The sequence below is a fragment of the Leptonychotes weddellii genome, chromosome 3, assembly GCF_054177405.1.
Source record: "Leptonychotes weddellii isolate Sample4059 chromosome 3, ASM5417740v2, whole genome shotgun sequence".
Taxonomy (NCBI): Eukaryota; Metazoa; Chordata; class Mammalia; order Carnivora; family Phocidae; genus Leptonychotes; species Leptonychotes weddellii.
Window position 1 is genome coordinate 118,664,986 of NC_138371.1, and position 20,698 is coordinate 118,685,683.

The 20,698-nt window shown below is 43.1% G+C and overlaps 1 long non-coding RNA gene across 4 annotated transcripts in view; it reads right to left on the minus strand.

The window, feature by feature from the left end:
• Nucleotides 1-20,698, minus strand: part of LOC145720627 (uncharacterized) — a 177,213-nt gene that overhangs the window by 80,851 nt on the left and 75,664 nt on the right. The window contains exon 5 of one of the 4 annotated variants that reach the window (XR_014143736.1): nucleotides 3,427-4,167. The exons of the other annotated variants lie outside the window; for them this stretch is intronic. This is a non-coding gene — a long non-coding RNA (uncharacterized LOC145720627). Of the gene's footprint in view, nucleotides 1-3,426; nucleotides 4,168-20,698 lie in introns of those variants that run through there. 4 annotated transcript variants of the gene reach the window in all.

The window sequence follows — 20,698 nt, forward strand, 5'->3', positions numbered from 1 at the left end:
TGTAAATTTATGTGGGAAGAGAAACATACGTCCAGGCATTTTAAGAATAATCTCTCATTGCAATTTGTAAGACCCCATACAATATCATGGCCCCTAATCTCGAATTTGGGAAAATGTGATCTTCATACGTCACCACCCAGTAAACCCTGACCAACCCCTTGAAGCCAGGAAAGTAAGTCCCATCTGTGAGTCTATCACTGTGTCCCCACTGGACCAACTGGAACTTAGTAGGCTAAATGAACCAATACAATTTTTTCCCTATACTTCGACAGTTGTGTTCATAACCGATGCTTGGTTAGCAAAACTCATATTAGGGCCTTAGGGATTAAATTTTCCGATGCACAATTACAAAGTTATTACTTTCCTTTTGGAATTAAAAAAATTATAAGAATTACATTGAAAAAACTACACATCATTGAGCAAATCCATCCATCTCATTTAATTGAGGCATTTCTTTTCCTCTTACCACATAAGGGCAGATTTCTCCTATTTTCTTATCATCCACCGATGGGCCAAGTAAATCACAGTGCTTCTTCAAGCAGCTGTGTGGAGTATACTCTGGCATTTTTTTTCCCTTAAGGAGGGATGATTACTGAATGGTTTTATAAGATAACTGTTTATAACTATTAACAGCAGATGTAACCCATTGTTCTTAATTAATTGATCCTATCATATGCAATTCTTGTTATAAGAGCTCTACTGTAGGAAAAAAAATACCTGTGTTTGTGACTGCATACATGAGTAAATGAATGAATGAATGAAATGAGTGAATGAACATATGCAGAAGAACTGTTGGTGACCATACCCCAGATGTTTCTCAACGTGTAGACGGTGAACGCCCTGCATCAAAACCATCCAGAATGTTTATCCAAAATGCATAGTTCTCGAAGGTAATGCTCAGAAATCTGAATTTTAGCAAGTTCCTGGGTGATTCTCACAGCTCTAAATGTGAGAATCTTTGCTGTGGATGGAGGAAAGCAGGAGGGAGGGAACAGACTTTGGAAGACATTGGAGAGAAGCTAAGAAGTATCTGTAGTGGATCCTGACTATAAGGCCGGGAGAGGCCAGCAGAGAGAACCCCAGTTATATTCCCAGAGGTCCTGAACGTATCCTCCAGCGGGGGTGGGGTGGGGGGGGGTCATAAAAAATAAAAAAGAGTTTGGTCTAGGACACTGAGACCTGCGTTCTAGGATCCAGACGCACAAGGTATCACACACCAGCACAGATGATGACTGTCCCAGGACAGTACTGTTGTCTTAGGTTTGCCATGGCTCTTAGCATCCTTTCAGGAATGGACCAACACAGGCTGGTGGAGTATAAGCAGCTCCCTGAAATGAGACAGAATCCCATAATAGCAGGTCCCAACAGCCAAAGCCTGGAGGAGCCTTTGGTGAGAATATATGGCTTTACTAGGTTGTTTGGACTTTTATCTGCAGGTAGCAAGGCTCACAGGACATTTGGTTTTTAAGATGAGGACAGATAAAAGGGCACCTGAGAAGGTGAATCCGAGAAACATGTGCTGATTGGATTGAGGACGGCAGAAATCACAGGCAGGGAATACTGTAAGGAAACCCCCACTAGGGTTTCCCTATTGGAGTCGGCTCTGTTTTTCTGAGAGCTTTCACATTTCCTGCCAGCACTGATTATTTCAGACTGACTCCCTAAAGTGTAGAGACTATGTCTTATCGGTCTTTATGTTTCCTACTATGTATAATGCTGAACTGCACTGAGTAAGCTCGGTCTAGGTATACCATCTCCTAGTACTGAAAATAGATTTGGTTTTTAACTCAATGCAAATCATATTTATCAGCCTTTTAAGTTTGTCATTCATTCAACAGGTATTTATTGTATGCCTATTTTGTGCTAGACACTGGACTACACACTAGGAATAAAATAGTGAGTAAACGAGACACAGCGCCTACTCCGGTGGGGGGTGCTGTCTACTGGGGGACAGACACAAAAGGCAGAGAGTGTGCAAGGATGTTTCAGGTGGAAGAGTAACAAAGGAAAGGAGCAGAAGTCCCAAAGAGAACCATGTCCTCCATGTAGGTAAAGTAAGGGTCACGTGAGGTGGGATGGGGCGGGGGGGGGGGCGGCGGTGAAGGAAAAGCATGGCCTTTGATGCCTGTAGAAGAATGTGAAATTTAACCTACAGACACTAGGGAGCCATTAAAGACTTCTAAGCAGGTGAGTTTATGTGAGTTTATTGACCAGACCCGAGACAGGTATATTTAGTTAGAGTGTTATTGCAAGAGTCCAGGTGAAAGATAATGAAGACCCGAGTCAAGATGGTGGTCGATGAAGAGGCCAAAGGGCCACAAAAGAGATGAAAATCTACAAACTTTGTCACTGGCTGAAAGAGGAGAATAAGGCCCGAGGAGGAACTGAAAAATATCCCTGTCCTGACGACCATATGGATGAGAGAATGCCTTTAATTAAAATCTGCCACAAGGAGAAAGAGTCTGTATGAAGCAAGCTGACGCATTCGGTTCTAATTCATCCCCCATGTGGCTGCTAGAGTATCCCACTGAGCTCATGGGCCTGGCCACAGTCCTCTCTTGCTCTGAGCTCTCCAGTGGACCACCAGTAGTTACCCTTTTCGGATACAAACTCATTACCTCCTAATCCAACCAATATTTGTTGTAGGTCTACTTTGTTAAAGTCTGGCAGTTGGTGTCATTTCAGGGAGGAATGGATTAAAAATGATGAATTAAGATGTAGCTCCTACCTTTATGAAGCTCACGAACTAAGAGTCACTGATGCGTTCATTTTTCCCATAAGCCAAGTCATGTGCTGAGCACTTGATATACCAGATGAATAGGTTCCAGTGCCAGTAAATCCACATACAGAAACGAATTAGGTGCTGACATTTCTCTAAGACTAACACTGACTCCTATAACTCACAATTTCAAATCTTAGTTCATTAAGACAATATGATTTTTCTCATTTATTATTTTTAGAAAGGGAAGATTTGTCATTTTAAATGGAGAATATTGCCCTTAGCTATTTTATGTGCATAGATTACACAGAAAAATCTCATTTGAAAAAAAAAAAAATCTACTCTTCCAAAGTGTAATGTAGCTTGGCAGTTTAAAAACTACTGGACTAAAACCCAGAGCTTAGCCCATCATCCTGGACATCTGTGGGGCACTGACATGTCCTGCATTGCTTTGACAGTCACGGTGCAATTTCCATACAGTTCTGTGACCCAACCCCAGGTTTGGACAAGCCTGTCTAGATCTAATATGAGTACCCATAGGATCCAAACACAGCTGCCCCCATTTATTTTTTCCTCCAAAACACCAGCTAAGTGTTTGGACTGATTTTTTTCCAGAGAATTTATTGGTTCACATCACACAGACAAGAACTCTATGTCCAGAGAACTTGGAGTTTCAAAGCGACGTGATGATGCAATGAGGCATTTTGACCAAATTCCATCCTGGATTTGACGAATCCACCCAAACGGAGAGGGGAGTGGCTACTTCTGGTTCCAACTAGTTCTTAAGGCTGCGGAGCCTGGTACAAACGCCACTGGCCTGGGGGTGGTGGAAGCTGTTATTTTCTTCCCCTCTCTGCTGCTAACAAGCCACAAGATCTGGGCTAACTCACACAGGTTTGCTCAGGTGTTAGGGAAATGTCTGAACCAGCTGATTTCCAAGGATCCACCCAGCTGTTAAAATCAGACCATCCCAAGAACGTCTCATAACAGTTCTCCAACTCTGCCATTCCGAGTAAACATGATCTGGTCACGCTGAAATTTCCTGTTCTTGGTAATTACAATTAATTAGCAGAAGTCTATGGCATAAAAAATTAATCATAGTGCAATAAGGATTGTAAAAGCTAGCCAGATGGTGATGAGATGAACTAAGAGAAGAAACTTCTTTTTCATTTCCAAAACCCTGTTTTAAGCATCTTGAAGGCTTCTCAGACTTGGGTGATTCCCAGCAAGTCATTAGTAGGTTCTGAAAGCAGGGCCCAGCCTGGGCTCGACCCAACTTTGAAAGACTCCACTCTGGTCTAAAGTTTCATTTAGAGCCTGGGCAGAAAAATGCTGTTGATGGTAGTGAGATCTACCTCCTTCTGTGTTTGAGGACAAAGAGCCTCCGAGGCTTCCCAATCTAGACGGAGCCAGTCAGGTCCAGAGTGTCTGTCCTGTTTGCTGTAAAGCTAAGAAGGAGGATATTTAAAAAAAAAAGTAAGAAAGCAGGACTTGCTAAAGACCTGCTGAAGTCCAACTGGGCCTCCCCCTGGCTAGGAAGTGGAAGAGTATTATTAAGCTCGTCAATTCATGTCTGCATATCTTAGGAGTGACTTTTAACTCAGAAACTTCAGTGAGAATGTACTTTGTAAGCAGATCTGGGTTTTTGAAATCCTGGTGGAGTCTGGTCTCTGTCCCTCCTGTGTTTATCCTTAAATCTTCATTGCCCTCCCTTCCCTTGGTATTTGATGTTGTGGATTCAGGTCAATGGCTCATTATGGAATTATTTTAAACTTTGCTCCTCGGCCATAAAAAAGAACAAAATCTTGCCATTTGTTGTGACACGGATGGACCTAAAGGGTATCATGCTACGTGAAATCAGTCACACAGAGAAAGACAAATACCGTATGATTTCACTTATATGTGGAATCTAAAAAAAACAAACGGACAAACAAAACAAAACTCAGAGAGACAGAGAACAGAATGGTGGTGAATGCGGGTAAAACCAGGGAAGGAGGGCAAGAGGTACAAACTTCCCGTTATAAAAGAAATACTTCATGAGGGTGTCATGCATAGCATGGTGACTGTGGTCAATAATATTGTATTACATATTTGAAGGTTGCTAAGAGACTGAACTTTAGAAGTTCTCATCCCAAGAAAAAACAATTTTTCATAACTTTGTATGGGGACCGACATTAACAAGACTCATTGTGGTGATCATTTCACAGTGTATACAAATATCAAATCATTATATTGTATGCCTGAAACTAACATAATGTTATATGTCAATTATACCTCAATTACAAAATAATTTAAAAAATAAACTTTTCGGGGCGCCTGGGTGGCTCAGTTGGTTAAGCGACTGCCTTCGGCTCAGGTCATGATCCTGGAGTCCCTGGATCGAGTCCCGCATCGGGCTCCCTGCTCGGCAGGGAGTCTGCTTCGTCCTCTGACCCTATCCCCTCTCATGTGTTCTCTCTCTCTCATTCTCTCTCTCTCAAATAAATAAAATCTTAAAAAATAAATAAATAAACTTTTCAGTAATTTCAGAGTAGAAAGAGGACCTTCAACGTGAGCTTGCTTGTGTGAAGAGTGGCACATTCTGTCCTCCAGCTTATGGATAGTTATGATTTTGTTTTACAAACGGGATTCATTCCTTCTGGCCTCCCCTGCCAGTGTGCTGGCCCCCTCAGGAAAAGGACAGGGATTTTACATCACCCACACCTACATTTTCACCAAGGGTTTGGCCGGATGGAACTGTAGGAAAAGGCCTAATAAAGCACGTGAGTGTTTAACCTAACTCAAACAAATGATTAACTAAAATGTGAGGAGAAAAACAATAACAGGAACCAACAATGGTACGAACACAGATGAATCATCTGTCAACCCTTGCTGATTGACGTCAGACTGACTACAAATGGTGTTTTACAAGTTAAGGACAAGGTGACCTCCAGGGTCATATGCTCATGCTCCTTTAGATTATTTGCCTTCCCCAGGTACATCTCTACAGGTGTGCAAATGCATGGCAAGGGAGCTTTTAGCAAATGAGAGTCCAATTTTGGAATTGCTGCCCTAAAGGCATTTAGATTATCTGAATTCATTCTATGGGAAAAAGAAAATTTTAACAATTTCAAAATCTCAAAACAAAAATTTATATTTATCCTCTATCTGACCACCTTTATAAACTTTAAAAAAAATCCTTTCTACTCTGCTTCTATCACTAACATTCTTCCCTGTATTTTTTTTTCCTTTGTGGCACTTGTTATTATCTGACAAATAGATATGCCTATTGTCTGTCCCTCTCCCCACTAGAATGTAAGCTTTTTGAGAACAGGGATTTTTTTTTTTTTTAAGATTTAATTTATTTATTTGAGAGAGAGAGAGAGCCCACAAGCGAGAGAGCACAAGCAGGGGGAGCAGCAGAGGAGAGGGAGAAGCAGGCCTCCTGCCAAGCAGGGAGCCCGACGCTGAGCTCAATTCCAGGACCCTGAGATCATGACCCGAGCCGAAGGCAGCCGCTTAACCGACTGAGCCACCCAGGTGCCCCAGAGAACAGGGATTTTTTATATTCACTGCTGTACCTTCAACATATGGGTCACTGCCCAGCTCACAGAAGGTATCAATAAATGAATGAATCTGACCAAACACCTACCTAAGGTGATTCACTAAATGTTCATTATGTGCATTAGTAAGTAAAGGGATAACTAAGTCTAAAAAGAAAGAGGCAGATTAATTTACCACCTATAATAGGACTTGGTAAATGTTAACCAACAATATCATTATCATTTTTATTATTACTTAAATTAACTGTCCATGATTTTAGATGATATACGACCCTGGAGACAATATCCTGGAGCTTCCTCATGGCTGGGACAAAATCCTGACTTTGACTCTCTCCCACCAAGACTATATACACGTTCATTCTCTGTTTAGACAGGAAAGGAAAAACCTGTTGAAAGGGAAAGTGAAGGCAGTCCAAAGAAGACAGAAGCTTTATTAACAGCAAGATTCCTGATCATGAAGCAGCAAAAAGGTGGGGACTGATTAACCCATTTGCTTCAGAGAATGCTTGGAGATTTTCATTTCTTTCAGTAAAACATATCATATATTTCTCTGATTTGAGACAGCTCACTAGGTATTCCTTTAAGAAAAAAATGCAGGTGCCAAAAAATATTTGAAACTTTTTCAGTGTTCAGCTAATTATTGATGTTTATTACAAAATTCTTAAGTTCAGCTAAGTCTTTATATTTAATAAAGACACATGAGATGATTATTTATTAAATATTTCTTTAGGGAAATGCAACTTTATTATATGGTGGCAGTTCATATACACACGATCCAGTTTCAAGTTAAGTCTCATTGTACACAATCACTGAAGTACCTCATCCCAGCAAACATCAGGTACATAATAATGGCCCTCGACCTCCTGGGACACTGCTGTACAAGAAGGGTCCTGAGAAGGTGGGGACAGGGGAGGGGGGGACGGGGCAGTCCTACCAGATGCAGAGGGGCTAATGGCCCTTTGTAGCACATGATGTTAACCTGAGGCTTCAACTGCTCGTGGAGAGGGAGCCAGGCACTTGTGGGGTTTTCTCTCTCCCTCCATTCATATAGAAGTGACAAGTGACCTCTGGGAAAATATGGAAGATTTGTAGATATTTCAGTCTGGACTCTCAGGATGACTGGGTAGGGGGAGTCTTGTGCCAGATAACCCAGACTCTTGGTTTTTTAGTGGCTGTGACTCAAGAAACTTGAATTACCTAAGTGGATAAGAACACTATAAAATTGGGGGCTTAACTCACCAACCTCTTGGACTATATTTAGATTTGGGTAAGAAAGGAGATGCCAGAAATGCTTGGAAAATGTAACTTCTACTGACACGGGGGGTGGGGTGGGGGGAAGGTCTTTGTCTTGATCATGAAGACTTATGCTGAGTGAAATGCTACAGGCGGTGCTTTTCTCATTTTTAGTGAGAGTACAGGATATAATGTATATAGTTCAAAGAGAACCTGCCTCTGTCCTAGAGCTGGCTCTGTTACCTACTGCTACAGTGAACACCCTTCAAGTACGCAGGCTTTCTGAGCTTCCACGTCTCGGCAAAATGAGTGAAGGACCAGGTGGTTTTAATACTCTATGACAATAGTTCTAATTTTCTGGTAAGGCAAGTGATCAGAATGACGAAGACTTCCAGAGGCCTATGTAGTCAGGATAAGACAGGAATATTATCAAAAAGTAGTCAAAGGAACTTGCAAATGTATACAAATATAATAGAGCCATTATAATAAAGATTAAAATAGTAGGTGAGCCATGAAGGGAAAATGGAAGGAGAAGAAAAGTCATAGGATCATCTAGGTAAAGACACATACTGCAGTTGAACTTCTTGCTAGTCAAAGAAAAAGGGCAACAGGATGATTCTAATTCCCCATAACTAATAAAAGGACACATAACAACTTACCAAACTTACCAAAAGAGAGAGAGTGTAAAACAGCCTCAAAATCTAAATAGAATGTATTGTTTGGTTTGCTATGTAAGAAATGGTAAAAAAAAAAAAAAAAACCACAAATGACAGCGTCATCCAAAGCTCCGAAAATGTCTTTCACTAGCTTTTCTTTTCTTAATGAGATCTCAATAATAGCACCAATAATGACAACAATAATGATGATGAACCAAGGGACCTAGAATAAATAACATGGCTACATTGCTTTCTGGTGATCTAATTTATAAAAGGCTAGGTCTTTGATGGCCAGTATTTTCCTTAGACAACTCTTCTTAAATATCAACCATCTCAGACTGACTTTTGACCATTGCTGGGCAAGACCTATATACATCCAATGACGCAATGATTATTGCTATTATAGTGGGACTATTTCAGTTTACACGAAGCAGTCATTAAGTAGAATGATTTTTTATTTAAACAAATGACTTGCTAGAGACCCCTGCCAATCTACAACCCAAGTGGTCACAGCTTGTTCAGCAAGAGGTTTGGTATTTTCAGGAGGCCGCCAAACTTTGGGGGTAATCACGGTTTCTCTAGAGGAGCAAAGATGGGTTGGTCAAAAATAAGGAAAAAAACCCAAAAATATAGAAAAGAATATTTTATTAGTTAGAACCATCTGAGAGAAGTCAATATGCTCAGGGTTTGCCAGATGAAACAGAAGTTTCTATGAGCTTCTGAGATTTTTCATGACTCTCCTGGTTCGAGATTGGATTGGATCATGTGCCATATGTTTCCATAAGGAAAATGCATTGTTATTGCTCCACATATGGACATATAAAGCAATTATATAATATAAGAGCTTAGATTTTGCTTGACAATGATAATTTTATAGTCAACTCCAGAATTTCAATAATATAGTATTTTGGTAAGGGTTAGAGGAGATAAAATGTAATCGCCAGTTTCCTTAAACAAAATGAAAATCCTCAAAGAAACACATTCTCCACTTGCACCCAAATGTTCATCATAGCATTGTTTTATAATTAAGAAAATCCTGGAAACACCTACATAAACAACAAAATGGAAATTGAGAATTATGGCTCAGTCAGTTATTGCTGCAGAGCAAACCACCCCAAAACTCTTTGGCTTACAGCAATACGCATTTGCTTTTGCATACTAGGTTACAGATCAGCAGAGAATTTCTCCTGGTCTCAGCTGGACTCCTTCACGAAACTTGTCAGTGACAGGTCAACTGGTAGCCCATTGGTCTAGGAAGGGCTTAGCTATGACAGCTGGGATGACGGGTGCTCCCCTCCACGTGGGTTCCTAGTCTCTAGTAGGCTAGCTTGGGATTTTTCTCATAACAGTGGTCTACAGCAGGGTTCCAAGAAGGCAAGTCGAAGTACAAAAATCTTCTTGAGGCACAAGCTTGGAATCTGTACACCATCACTTCCGATACATTCTGTTGGCCAGAGCAAGTCATAAGACCAGACCATATTCCAAGGGTTGGAAAAGAAACTTTACCCCCTGATGGAAGGAGCTACAAAATCACATTGCAAAGGATGTAGAAACAGGGAGAGGTGAAGAATTAGAAGCAGTTTTGCAATCTACCACAATGGAATACTCATTTGATGGATTATGATCCAGTCATTCAAAATGAAGCCTATGGAGCAAGTTTAGAGTGTTAAAAGAACAAAAGAAAAAACTGTGTGTTAATTTTTATTACAACCACATAAATGTACATACAAAAGGTTAGAGGAGACTATATGGATATGATAGTTGCATAACGACAAGATGACAGAATTTGTGTTTTTCACTATCTTTCTAAAAATATTCCAACAGCTTTCGTGGATCACCCAAGGCTCCTATCACATCTGCAAGCAGCATAAGCCACATTTCATTCCTTCAACAGGATTTGGCTGAAGTACCCAGTGAATGAACAAAAGAATTATGGAGAGAAAAAGCAAATGATCTATTTTTTTTTTTTTTTGCCTTTTTAGACAAAATGATTCAACCCCAAAATTTCATGCCAGACAATTCAGCTGACAGAGAGGGGATTTAATGTGACATAGTATGCTTGCTATTTCTAGGGAAATGGAGTTAGAGCTTTTAGAGTACAAAGCAGAAAGCCTTTGCCTGTTAAAGTATTTTGCACAGGAGTGAAACCTTTCATTGTATGGCTAAATCAATGGAGATTATCTCCTCGGCCAGAATTTCCTTTTGTTGGCACGTGTGGGGTGCGGGCATCTGTTCTCGCATTCGATTCAGTCACTGGGTTCTCAGATGAATGACTCAATTCAAGGTAATGCTCAATATTGTATTGAAGTTACTACGTAGATATTGATTTCATGGCCTTTGACTCTTTCTGAGGTCAGTCATTGACCGGCACATTGAACTCAATTTCCTGGGTTGACGTTAGCCATCGGCGGTATTGTCCACACTAGTTTTGATGTAGTGATGCGGTGGTTCTAATCCAAACCTTCTCTAGGGTACAATTTCTGCAGGACTGCTTTCAACAGGACTCACCTGTGACCTGATTGACAAATAAGCTGGGGAGTATCATGTGAAGTCAAATGCAGGTTTACGCTAGTGATGAACCCTCCCCTGGCCCAAAGTCACAGTTCCTGCAAAATAGCAAAGGAAACCAGAATTACAGAAATTCAGGGCTGGAAGGCAATTTAGCATCCGAGGAAAATCAGATCCAGAGGCAGCATGTTATTTACATGTGTTCCAGTCCTAAAATTAGTTGCCGTGAGGTTGTTCCAGACCTCCTCTCCACTGTTCCAGTGCCCCTGGGGATTTTTTGTCCTACAGACAACAGATGGCTAGGAGCACCAATCCTCCTGAGAGAATGTGTGGAGGCAAGAGGAGGAGCACTCCATTGAGAGAGGGCCATGTCACTCCCTATCTCACCGTACCCCGTGCTAACTTTCACAACTACTAGTCCAGGGAGATTTGTAAAAGAAGTCAGGCCTTTGTCCAGCCCCACCCCCTCTTGCACCTTTCCCAGATTGTTGTTTTAACCCTCGGGCGCAGCCTAGAACCTCTTGGTCCCCAAGCCCTCTCCTCTCGGTTCCTAGCGAAACATACAATCAGAGCCTTTTGCACAGTGATGTATTGTAACTTACTTAAATCTCAAAGTGCAGATCCTGTTTGAGGGATTTGCATGTTCTCAAGGATTGAATCTTAAAGAACTGAAACTCAAAGGTATGAACCCATGGGAGGGGTACAGACTCAAATGACTCGAAGGACTACAAGGGCCTGGTGGGCAACTTGGAGAGAAGCAAACCTCAGGGCAGGAGTGAGGCTCTCCCATGAAGCTTCTCTACACCAAGGGTCTCAGGGTGACTGGTGAACTTGCTGGTCCTGGGCCAGTTCAAAGAGGCTCGAGGGGACATCTCTCAACTTGCTACGGAGACACTCCCAAGTGAAGAGTCAGGGTGTCGCCCTTTTCACTTCCTGGCCAGACTCTTCACCCTGTGCTGTAAGAACCAGGTCATCCTTCTAGGGGAAATTCTGGTCATATTTTTCTCTTTGTTAATTTTTTCAAAAGAAGCTGAAAAGCTGGGTTTCATGTGACATCTTCTGATTTTTCAGTGCCAGGAACTAATTCCAATTGTGGAAATCCTTTCTGGGGGGACAAGTAATATAATCTGTGGGTTGATTCTGGCCCTCGGGGTGGCCTTTTATGACCTCTGCTGAGGGTGGATGTTTGGGGAAGGGTGGGGCGAGGTAGGACAGAGCAGATACTCCTCAAATCATAAAGTGGGGGAAAGGGTGTCAGGGGTTATGTAGGAGGCTTATTAGCATCTCCCAGGATGGAGTGAATTCAGGAAATGGAGGATTTTTGTTTTGTATTTCTCAAAGGGAGACATGATTTTTAAAGGCTGTATAACCATGCCTTAGTGAATGGCCACCCACGTGGGACCACCCATGTGGGACCACATGGGCCATAAACAGAGAGGTCAAACAGCATGAAGCTGAAGCCACAGATGTGAGGTCACTCACTGCATTGCCATGCTGCCCTGTCTGTGCCCACCCTCTGAGCATTGTGGCCTGGGTGTAGAGCAGGGAACGTTCTAGAGATGGTTAGCAATATAGAATCATGGAATCCCAGTGCTCTAAACTACCTCAACAGTTATCTGTTCAGCCCTGTCACTTTATACAAATAATATGAGCCCAGAGAAGGAGGGACTTCTTGCTCTCAACCTCACACAGCTGCTTTGTGGAGGAACTGAGACTACCACACAGCCCCCCACCCCCTCCCCAGGGCAGAGCTTGTCTTGAGTACTCTCCCAGCCCCTCATTCCACCCTCACTCCAAGAGGAGTTGTCATAAAGGTACCTGTGAAATGAAAAATTAGATACAGCTTCATTTTGGTATCTTTGTAAGACTTTTCATATCAAAAATTTCACAAGCTAGGAAAAAAAAATTCTCAAATCATGCACCCCTGACTAGGGCTCAGAAAAGAGACACCAAATCATTTTATGCTCTGCTTAATTATGATGAAGAGCTTAGTAAATGTGCATGCCTGACACTCTACCAAGCATTTCATACACTCCTGCATTTAATCTTCATTATTATCCTCATTTTACAGTTGGGGGAATTGAGGCTCTAAGAAGCTAAGACATCTTCCCAAAGGCTCACAGTTAGATCAAGTGTAGTAAGTGACAGAGCTGGGATCTGAACCCCTGTAGTCCGACCCAGAGCTCTAACATAATAAACTAGGTCCCCATAGCTGAGCTTGATCCCCTCACTCAAGTCCCAAGAGATGTTAGCTTCCAAAGGTCCAGTTCCCAGAAAACCTCCCACTGGCCTGGCATCTAGGGAGCTGCCCCAGTCTCTTCTGCTAAACACTACTCTGAGCCCACTTCATCACACGTTATTATTTTTTTTCCAGGCTCCCAAAATGTGGTCTTCCCTCATTATGCCAATTAGGAGGAACAGATGGTCTTCTGCTCAAGAGTTAACCATTCAACACTTATGGAAGAAAATCCTGGAAGGTTTATTTCAAATATGAAAAGTGTCAACCTAAAGGAAAAATTTTTTAAATAATCTTCTGGAGGGGAAGAGTTCTAGAGAAAGACTTTCTGCAACTTTAACCCAAATGTCATGGAATGTGTACACTACAGTGGCAGAATGTCTTGATCCCAGAAGAATACACATAAACAGAGGAGGTAATTGGATTCATCATTTTGACACCTGAAAGGATGACAAGAGACCTTTAACCCGCTGATAATCGGTGGAGTGTGCTGTCATTGTGTACCGTTCACCCAGACTATGGGGTATCACATTAGCAAGCCAGCTGGCCTATTAGAGGCATGTAATTCTTTCATATACTTAGCGTGGAAGTGGACAGGATTCAAAACAGCTTCCTGCTCTCTGACATGCATCCAAATTTTTAATAGCAGCTAAGTACCTTACTAAGCAATTGAATAAAATAATGCATTCAGGCCCCAGAAAACCTTTTCAGACCTCTTTTTATCTCTACATTTTGCTGATGGAAAATGGATTGTAATTCAAATCTATATACTGGGCACATGCCAGGCAATAGATTTTTTTTTCTTCGTAAAACTCAAGCATTCCAAACTATTGGAGGAGTTAAGCAATTTTGATCATTTTGAAACTAGCTGTCAGATTTAATCTGTGCTAAAGAGACAGAGGGCAAATGTATTCTGAAGCTTGTTATATAATTTACAGATTATTTTTGCAATTTATATTCCATCAAATAGGGTATATTAGGCTCTCAGAAAGCACGTAATGATCAATTAATTTCAGCAGAGCAATCCTGGTGGCACTTAAGGGACAGAAATGATTAGACCCTTTTCTAGCTGAGTCCCAAGGTCAAGTCATCAAATATGACTGATTATATTTTCTAATGGTTTCTCTATGCCCATTAAAGAGCACTCAACTATTCAGACTCTCCTCTGATCATGACATTCAAAATTTGCTCGGATGGCTCCTGACAAGCAAAAATGTATTCTCTAATCTTTAACCACATAAACAATAGCTAACCACTTGTAATTGAGTTTAAATTGATTTCAGGTGGCTTCAGAGAAAAGCAATTTCTACAACAGATTAACCTCTTAATTAAAGTATATTAAGAATACTGTCAGGTGTAGGAATTCTGCTCCAGCAGAAAATTATACCTCATTGACATTCATTTACGAAAGAATTGCTGCTCTGTTCCCAGGTAACAGGTTACTTATTTGTGGTTCTTGCTTCACTAGGTCAACTCAAGCCTGGTTCACTCTGTGGAACATCGGCCTTTCTGATGGGACAGGGTGTGGGGAAGGAAAGTGGGTGATGTGAAACATTGTTTATGGCATGATGCTGTCCTTGTACTTAGGTGTTCAGAAAGTTACTTTGCTCACAGAATGGGATCCTTCTGCAAAAACAATAGACCCCCTTAATTTGAGAAAAGAGGGAAAGCATGTGTCAACCTTCTCATCGATAGTGACTCAACAGGTCTCGGCGAGGTGGTGTTCTCCAGTGCATTAAACGTAGACACCATCCTGTCCTCTAAGTCCGTGCTACTCAAAAGTGGTCCTCAGATGAGCACCACGTGGCAGACTATGAGAAATGCGGAGTCTTGGGCCCCTCCAGCACCCCCCAAAACACACACACACACCCCAGACCAAATGAATTAGAATCACCACTTTAACAAGATCCCCAGGGAATTCACTTGCACTATTCACGTTTAAGGAGTGCTGCTCCAAGGGACGGTTCTGTCTGAATTCTCATTATCTCATGGATCTATACAATGCCAGAAATATTTAGTCAGTTTGGTGAAGACAAAAACAGAAACAATGCAACTGGTCGATGAGCATTATGTAGACCAAATAATTTCCTCTCCCCTTTTTACTTTTCAAGACCTACTGCCTTCCTCTTTTTCATGCCTGGTTGTGAAAACCCCAGGTGAATGTAGTCCCACTCACCCAGTTCTGGCCCAGGACACGGGACATATGGAGTTCCTAACCTATGCTGCAGTTGGTTCTAGAATCAAGCTTTATCCCCGTGCTGGCTCCATGGGCCTAGGATAACCTGACCCTGGTCATTTGCTCTCTTGGTACCATAACCTTTGGCTCATATTCCTGAACTGCTTCCAGCCTCTGTCACCCTCAGCTGGGATTTTTTGCTGCCTTCAGAACTTGCCTTTTTTATCTTGCCCACCTGGTCTTGCAATAGGTCCTTCCCATTGTCACCTGTCTAAACTTAGGGTTGCGGTGTGGACTTCTACCCCATAGGGGGCAGCCTCCAGCCCCCCTTAACATGGTTTGTGGTTGTTAAAAGGAAGTCACACCAAAGTGCAGCTGTGCTTAGCACCCAGCTGTTGTTAAGAAAAATTGGTGTAGAACAGCAAATCTCAGGCTTGACTACACATTACAATACCCCGAGGAGATTCAAATTTTCCAGTGCCGAGGGCCCATCCCAGATAAGCTTAAGTCATAATCTCACGTCCTGCGTATTAGGTATAAAAACCTCCCAGGTGATTCTATCACACAGCCAGAGTTAGGAAACACCAGTTTAGAGAAACTTCCCTGACCCAACCATGCCCCATGCACTCCATCCTCTAAGCTTGAATAATAAGTTGCTTCTTCTATTCTCCTTAATATTTCTCCCCACCACCAGAGCATTGAGAAAATTGTGACTAAAGAGTGCAGAGCTTCTGTGTGTCTCAATGGAGAGGGAATCGGAAGGAAGGGGAACGGGGAGAAGAACCTCCATGCATTATCCATCATATTGCTAAGACTGTGCAAGGGATGGAGAGTAAACTGGCCACCCAATGTTTTTCAGTTTAAGATGCATGACCAGTGCAGAAGAATCACAGAAAGTGAAAAAATGTAATCTGGAAATCACAACCACTCGCAAGCCTTGAAGAAAGGCAGACAAAGCATGAGGGAAGAGATACAACATGATCCAGGAGATGTTTGCCCACTCGCAAGTATTCCAGAAAAGAAAAATGCTCCCAGACTGTTTGTGTCCATAAGTGGTAGTCCTAACCCGCCCAGAGCACCCCCAGGTTGCGGAAGTAAAGCAGAGAGGGCACCAGGCGCTTCTGCCAAGGATCTATCCCCGTCCAAGATTAAACGGAGACGGAGAAAGCAGTAGCCGCAGCACCCACGCCAGGGCTGTGAGCCTGGTATCACCGCTGGGTGGGTCTGAGCCTGCGTCAGAGCCAAGTTAGAACACCTGCCGCCATGAGCAGGCTGCCAAGATAGTTCGGACATGCTTCCTCTGCTTATCGTTTCTTTCATGGGCCAGGGATTCAGAGCGCCTGGCCCAGTGCGCGCGGGTCTCTAAGTGTCACCCTCCGACTGGCAGATGAGCTGCACCTGGGCACTTGTTAGACATGCAAATGTTCTGGGCGAGGGCCCCACCCCAAACTTACTGAATCAGAAACTTGAGAGTGGGGCCCAGCGAGCTGTGGCTTAAGAAACACTCCAGGTGATTCTGATGCACACTCCGGTTGGAGCACCATGGCTTTGTTTTACACCTACCTAGAGCTTGCTTCTGTGTCCCTTCAGACATCTCGCTCACCTGGTTTGGGAGGGGAGGTGATGCTGAAAAGACCCGTTCTCCCCTTGGGCAGCCTGCGCCCTGCACTGCTGGGGTTACCACCCGGTGCTTTGGCAGCCCCCTTTCTGAACCTCTGAGCCTCTGTTTTCCAGGCTCTGGACTGTGGTTCCTGATCCCTCTATTCTGGCTCGCTGGACATAATCTTTGCCATTTGAACCTGAGGGAACTGCCTTCTCCTCCCCGCCTCAGTTTCCCTCCCAGGCTCCAGACCCTGCTCCTCTGCCCAGTCCTCCCCTCTCTGCTTCCTTCTCTCATAGCTCTGGAGGCCCAGCCTCACTCTAGAGAGCAGAGACCCCCAGCTGATCTCAGCTCTGTTTGCCCCCCTCCTGGCATGCTACATTTAGTTAGTAACCAATATGCTGCTATCAAATACTTTTGAATGAAAGAATTAAGCACTTTTTAATCTCTGAAATCCTTTTTCCCATATGATTTCATCAGATCATTGTGACAGTCAGAGAGAGAGCGCAAGTATTAACCATATTTCACAGTCAGCAACGCTGAGACCAGTCCAGGTTACAGCACAATCAGTAGTAGAGCAAAGACTGGAATTCAGGTCTTCTTTTTTTTTTTTTAAGATTTTATTTATTTATTTGACAGAGAGGGACACAGCGAGAGAGGGAACACAAGCAGGGGGAGTGGGAGAGGGAGAAGCAGGCTTCCCGCGGAGTAGGGAGTCTGATGCGGGGCTCGATCCCAGGACCCTGGGACCATGACCTGAGCTGAAGGCAGACGCTTAACGACTGAGCCACCCAGGCACCCCTAGAATTCAGGTCTCTTAAATCCTGACACAGTGCTCCTGACCTGGGGTTCCTTCCACTAAGCAGTATTTTCTGCGCTCTGAATTCATCTCTGCCCAATAGCATACCATTAACATTACCTGCGAGGCTCAGATCTGAAATCAACATTCACCTACAGCGGGTACTGGTTTTAACTGGACAAACTGCAAAGAATGTCTTTTAGATTGCTGCACAGGTGCACACCAAAAGATCTAGCAGAAGACAGGAGGATGGGTGTGTGGACCACACAGAGAGGTCACTTGCAGCTGCGGTGATTGGTTCATGGGGTCACATGAGCCTCTGGTGACTGACAGAGTTGATTAATGGGTCGAGAAATCCTGCAGTGGTTGAGAAATCAAAAGATTCTCAACTTGAAGCTCTTACTAGTTTTCATTTGCCTCTCATGTCTTAGAAACATCAAGAATAAACCTGGGCGTGGTCCTGGGTGGCTCAGTCGGCTAAGCATCGGCCTTTGCTCAGGTCATGATCCCAGGGTCCTGGGATCGAGCCCTGCATCGGGCTCCCTGCTCAGGGGGGAGCCTGCTTCTCCCTGTCCCTCTGCCGCTCCCCCTGCTTGTGCTCTCTCTCTCTGTCAAATAAATGGAATCTTTAAAAAAAAAAAAAGAATAAACTCGGGCATTTGAGAGCTAGTAGGATTCCCTTTAGAACCCTCTGCTGAAAGCTCTAGCCTCTGAAGGCCAGTACTTTGCCTGGAGGGGAAGCATCTGTCTACTAGCCTGAGTTCGCCCAGAGGTTAGGGAGTAAAGGCCCTAAGCAAGGACATCCTCATGTGTGGTGGCTAGGTTGAGGAGCCCACCCACCTATCCCAGATTCTGAATGGATGTCTCAGCCATTCAATGCAAGTCCTGTGTCTGGTGGTTTAGATGGTAATGTTGAAACCCGACAGGTGCCTATTGCCTCAGCTCCACCACTGAACATCCACCTTCAGTGCGTCTCTGCCTGTGCTTGCTGCCCTGTGTGGACCTCCGAGTTCCAATCTCGTTCAGCCTGTGGAGAGGCCAGACCATGGCCATGCCCTCCAGTTCAGCTAGATAACTGGGACTCTGGTCATGGCTCTGCCTTTGAAGCTCACATAAACCCCGATCCCATGTCTCATATCATGACCTGGTCCTCTGGTCCTCCATGCTGTCTAGATGGTCCATCCCAAGCCCAGTCTGCCCTCCAGTCCAAAATCTTCCTGGTCATTTCTGACCCATGGTTTCTGTGACCTGGCAGCCACTCTCTCCAGCTCAGTGGATGGTCATGTCTGGAAAGGTCAAGCTTCCTGAGCTGCTTTAAATCTAAAGTGTGGTTGAGGTTCAACAATGTTAGTGAAGGGGATAAAAATGTCTGAAGAATGGACTAGATGGATAAATTGCATTTGGAGAAAGGGGAGAACAAACATGATTAGGCTGGTCTTAGTTTTCAAATATTAAGCTAAATAAAGAATATCTTCCCTGCATGTCAGCTGACCCCGAATCCCTCACATATTTCTATGCTTCCTCACAAGTGGCCCAAATTCTCAGTTGTTATGAGATGGCCCTGTAATTTCCTGAGCAAATGGCAGGAGGATGACAACGAGAAGATGAAATAAAAAGAAATAGGAAAAAGAAATGACTAATTAAAACATAGTTTTTAATGAGCACTGACTGTGTGCTAAGCACTCTGCTAAATACCCAGCACACAGTAGCACACTCAACCCTTGCAACAATCTTATATGATGGTGATACTGCCCCAAATTTATAGATGACAAAACTGTAATAGAGCCAGAATGTGGTTCCAAACCTACGCTCCTAACCATCTTGTTAAACTCCTTCCCCAACAGGCACTGGATTCTGTGCTCTTAGGCATAGTTCATTCCTTCACTTTGTCCTCAAGAAGTGGAAGCTTGGTTGGCCAGCCCCCATCATCGCCATATGTGGTGGTTTTATCAACAATGCTCTCTTTGAGGCCAGCGAGCAAACAATATAATCCCTTGAAATATTGAAAAATTAAGTTGATTAACTAGGCCAACTAATTTTCACTCACATGTCCTGGGAAGAGGACTGAATTCGGGTCTTGGCCCTGGCCATGTGACCTTGAACACGGACAGACATCTCTGAGAATACTACTGTCTAGCATTCTATGCCCCTATAGTGCTGTTCAAAAATCAAATGAACTATTGACTTAGGGACACCCTATAAACTGGAAGGTACCACCAAAAATAAAAATTATTAGTATGTCAAAAAGTGGTTTAACTCTTTTTTTCCGCTGAATTCACCACCCAAGAGTCAGTGAGGGAGACAAGATCTTTTATGGCTGGGTTCATTCCAACAACAATACTTTCCACAAACATCCATTAAAGTCTTAACATGAGCCAGGCACTTTTATAGGTATTTTCTCTTCTCAGAGACAAGAGACAAGACATTTATGACCAAGTTACTTCTGCATCTCCTCATATTTTGGCAGGTCTCACACCTGCTGTGGACCAAACACCTAGAGCCGGACCTGGATAGGTCAGTTAATTGGGATTCAGACACCACGGTTTGATTCCACAAGCACCTAATTGTCCGCATCTTACTTAGGCACCTTGCCACACACACATCTGTGTGGCCTATGGGGCAAGGTCAAATTGCTTTTTCATGGAGGCCATTTTGTCACATGGATTTCCCACAAGAGAGGGTGAATGAATCAGAGCAGGTCCATCACCGTATAATAAGCTCAAAATGCGTGCCCCACTGAGCATGAGTCAGGTCCAGTGTGGACTTATAGGCAGTCTCATTTCCAGCTTTCTACTTTTTTCCGTCTAGCTTCTCTTCCTGAGTTTGTTTTGCCTTTAGCTTTTTTGTGTTTAACTTTATAAGTATTTTTTGATACTTTTGTCTCAGTGCCATGGCTAAGAAAGAGACTACTTTTTTGAGAAATGCATTCATATAAACATTAGGTTGTAGTATTTCTCAATTTCTTTTAAGTAAACAGATATCAGAAACTTCTTTTTAATAGAAACTTTTTAATTGAGACATCATTCCAATACCTTATGGTTCGCCCACTTAAAGTATATAACTTGATGGTTTTTAGTATGTTCACAGTGTTACACAACCATCACCACAATCAACACTAGACTATTTGTCTAGTGTTGGTCACACTCCATTCCCCCTAAACCTCCCAGCCCTAGGCAACCAATGAAATACTTTCTGTCCAAGCTGGGGTGGCAATCCTTATATCAGACAA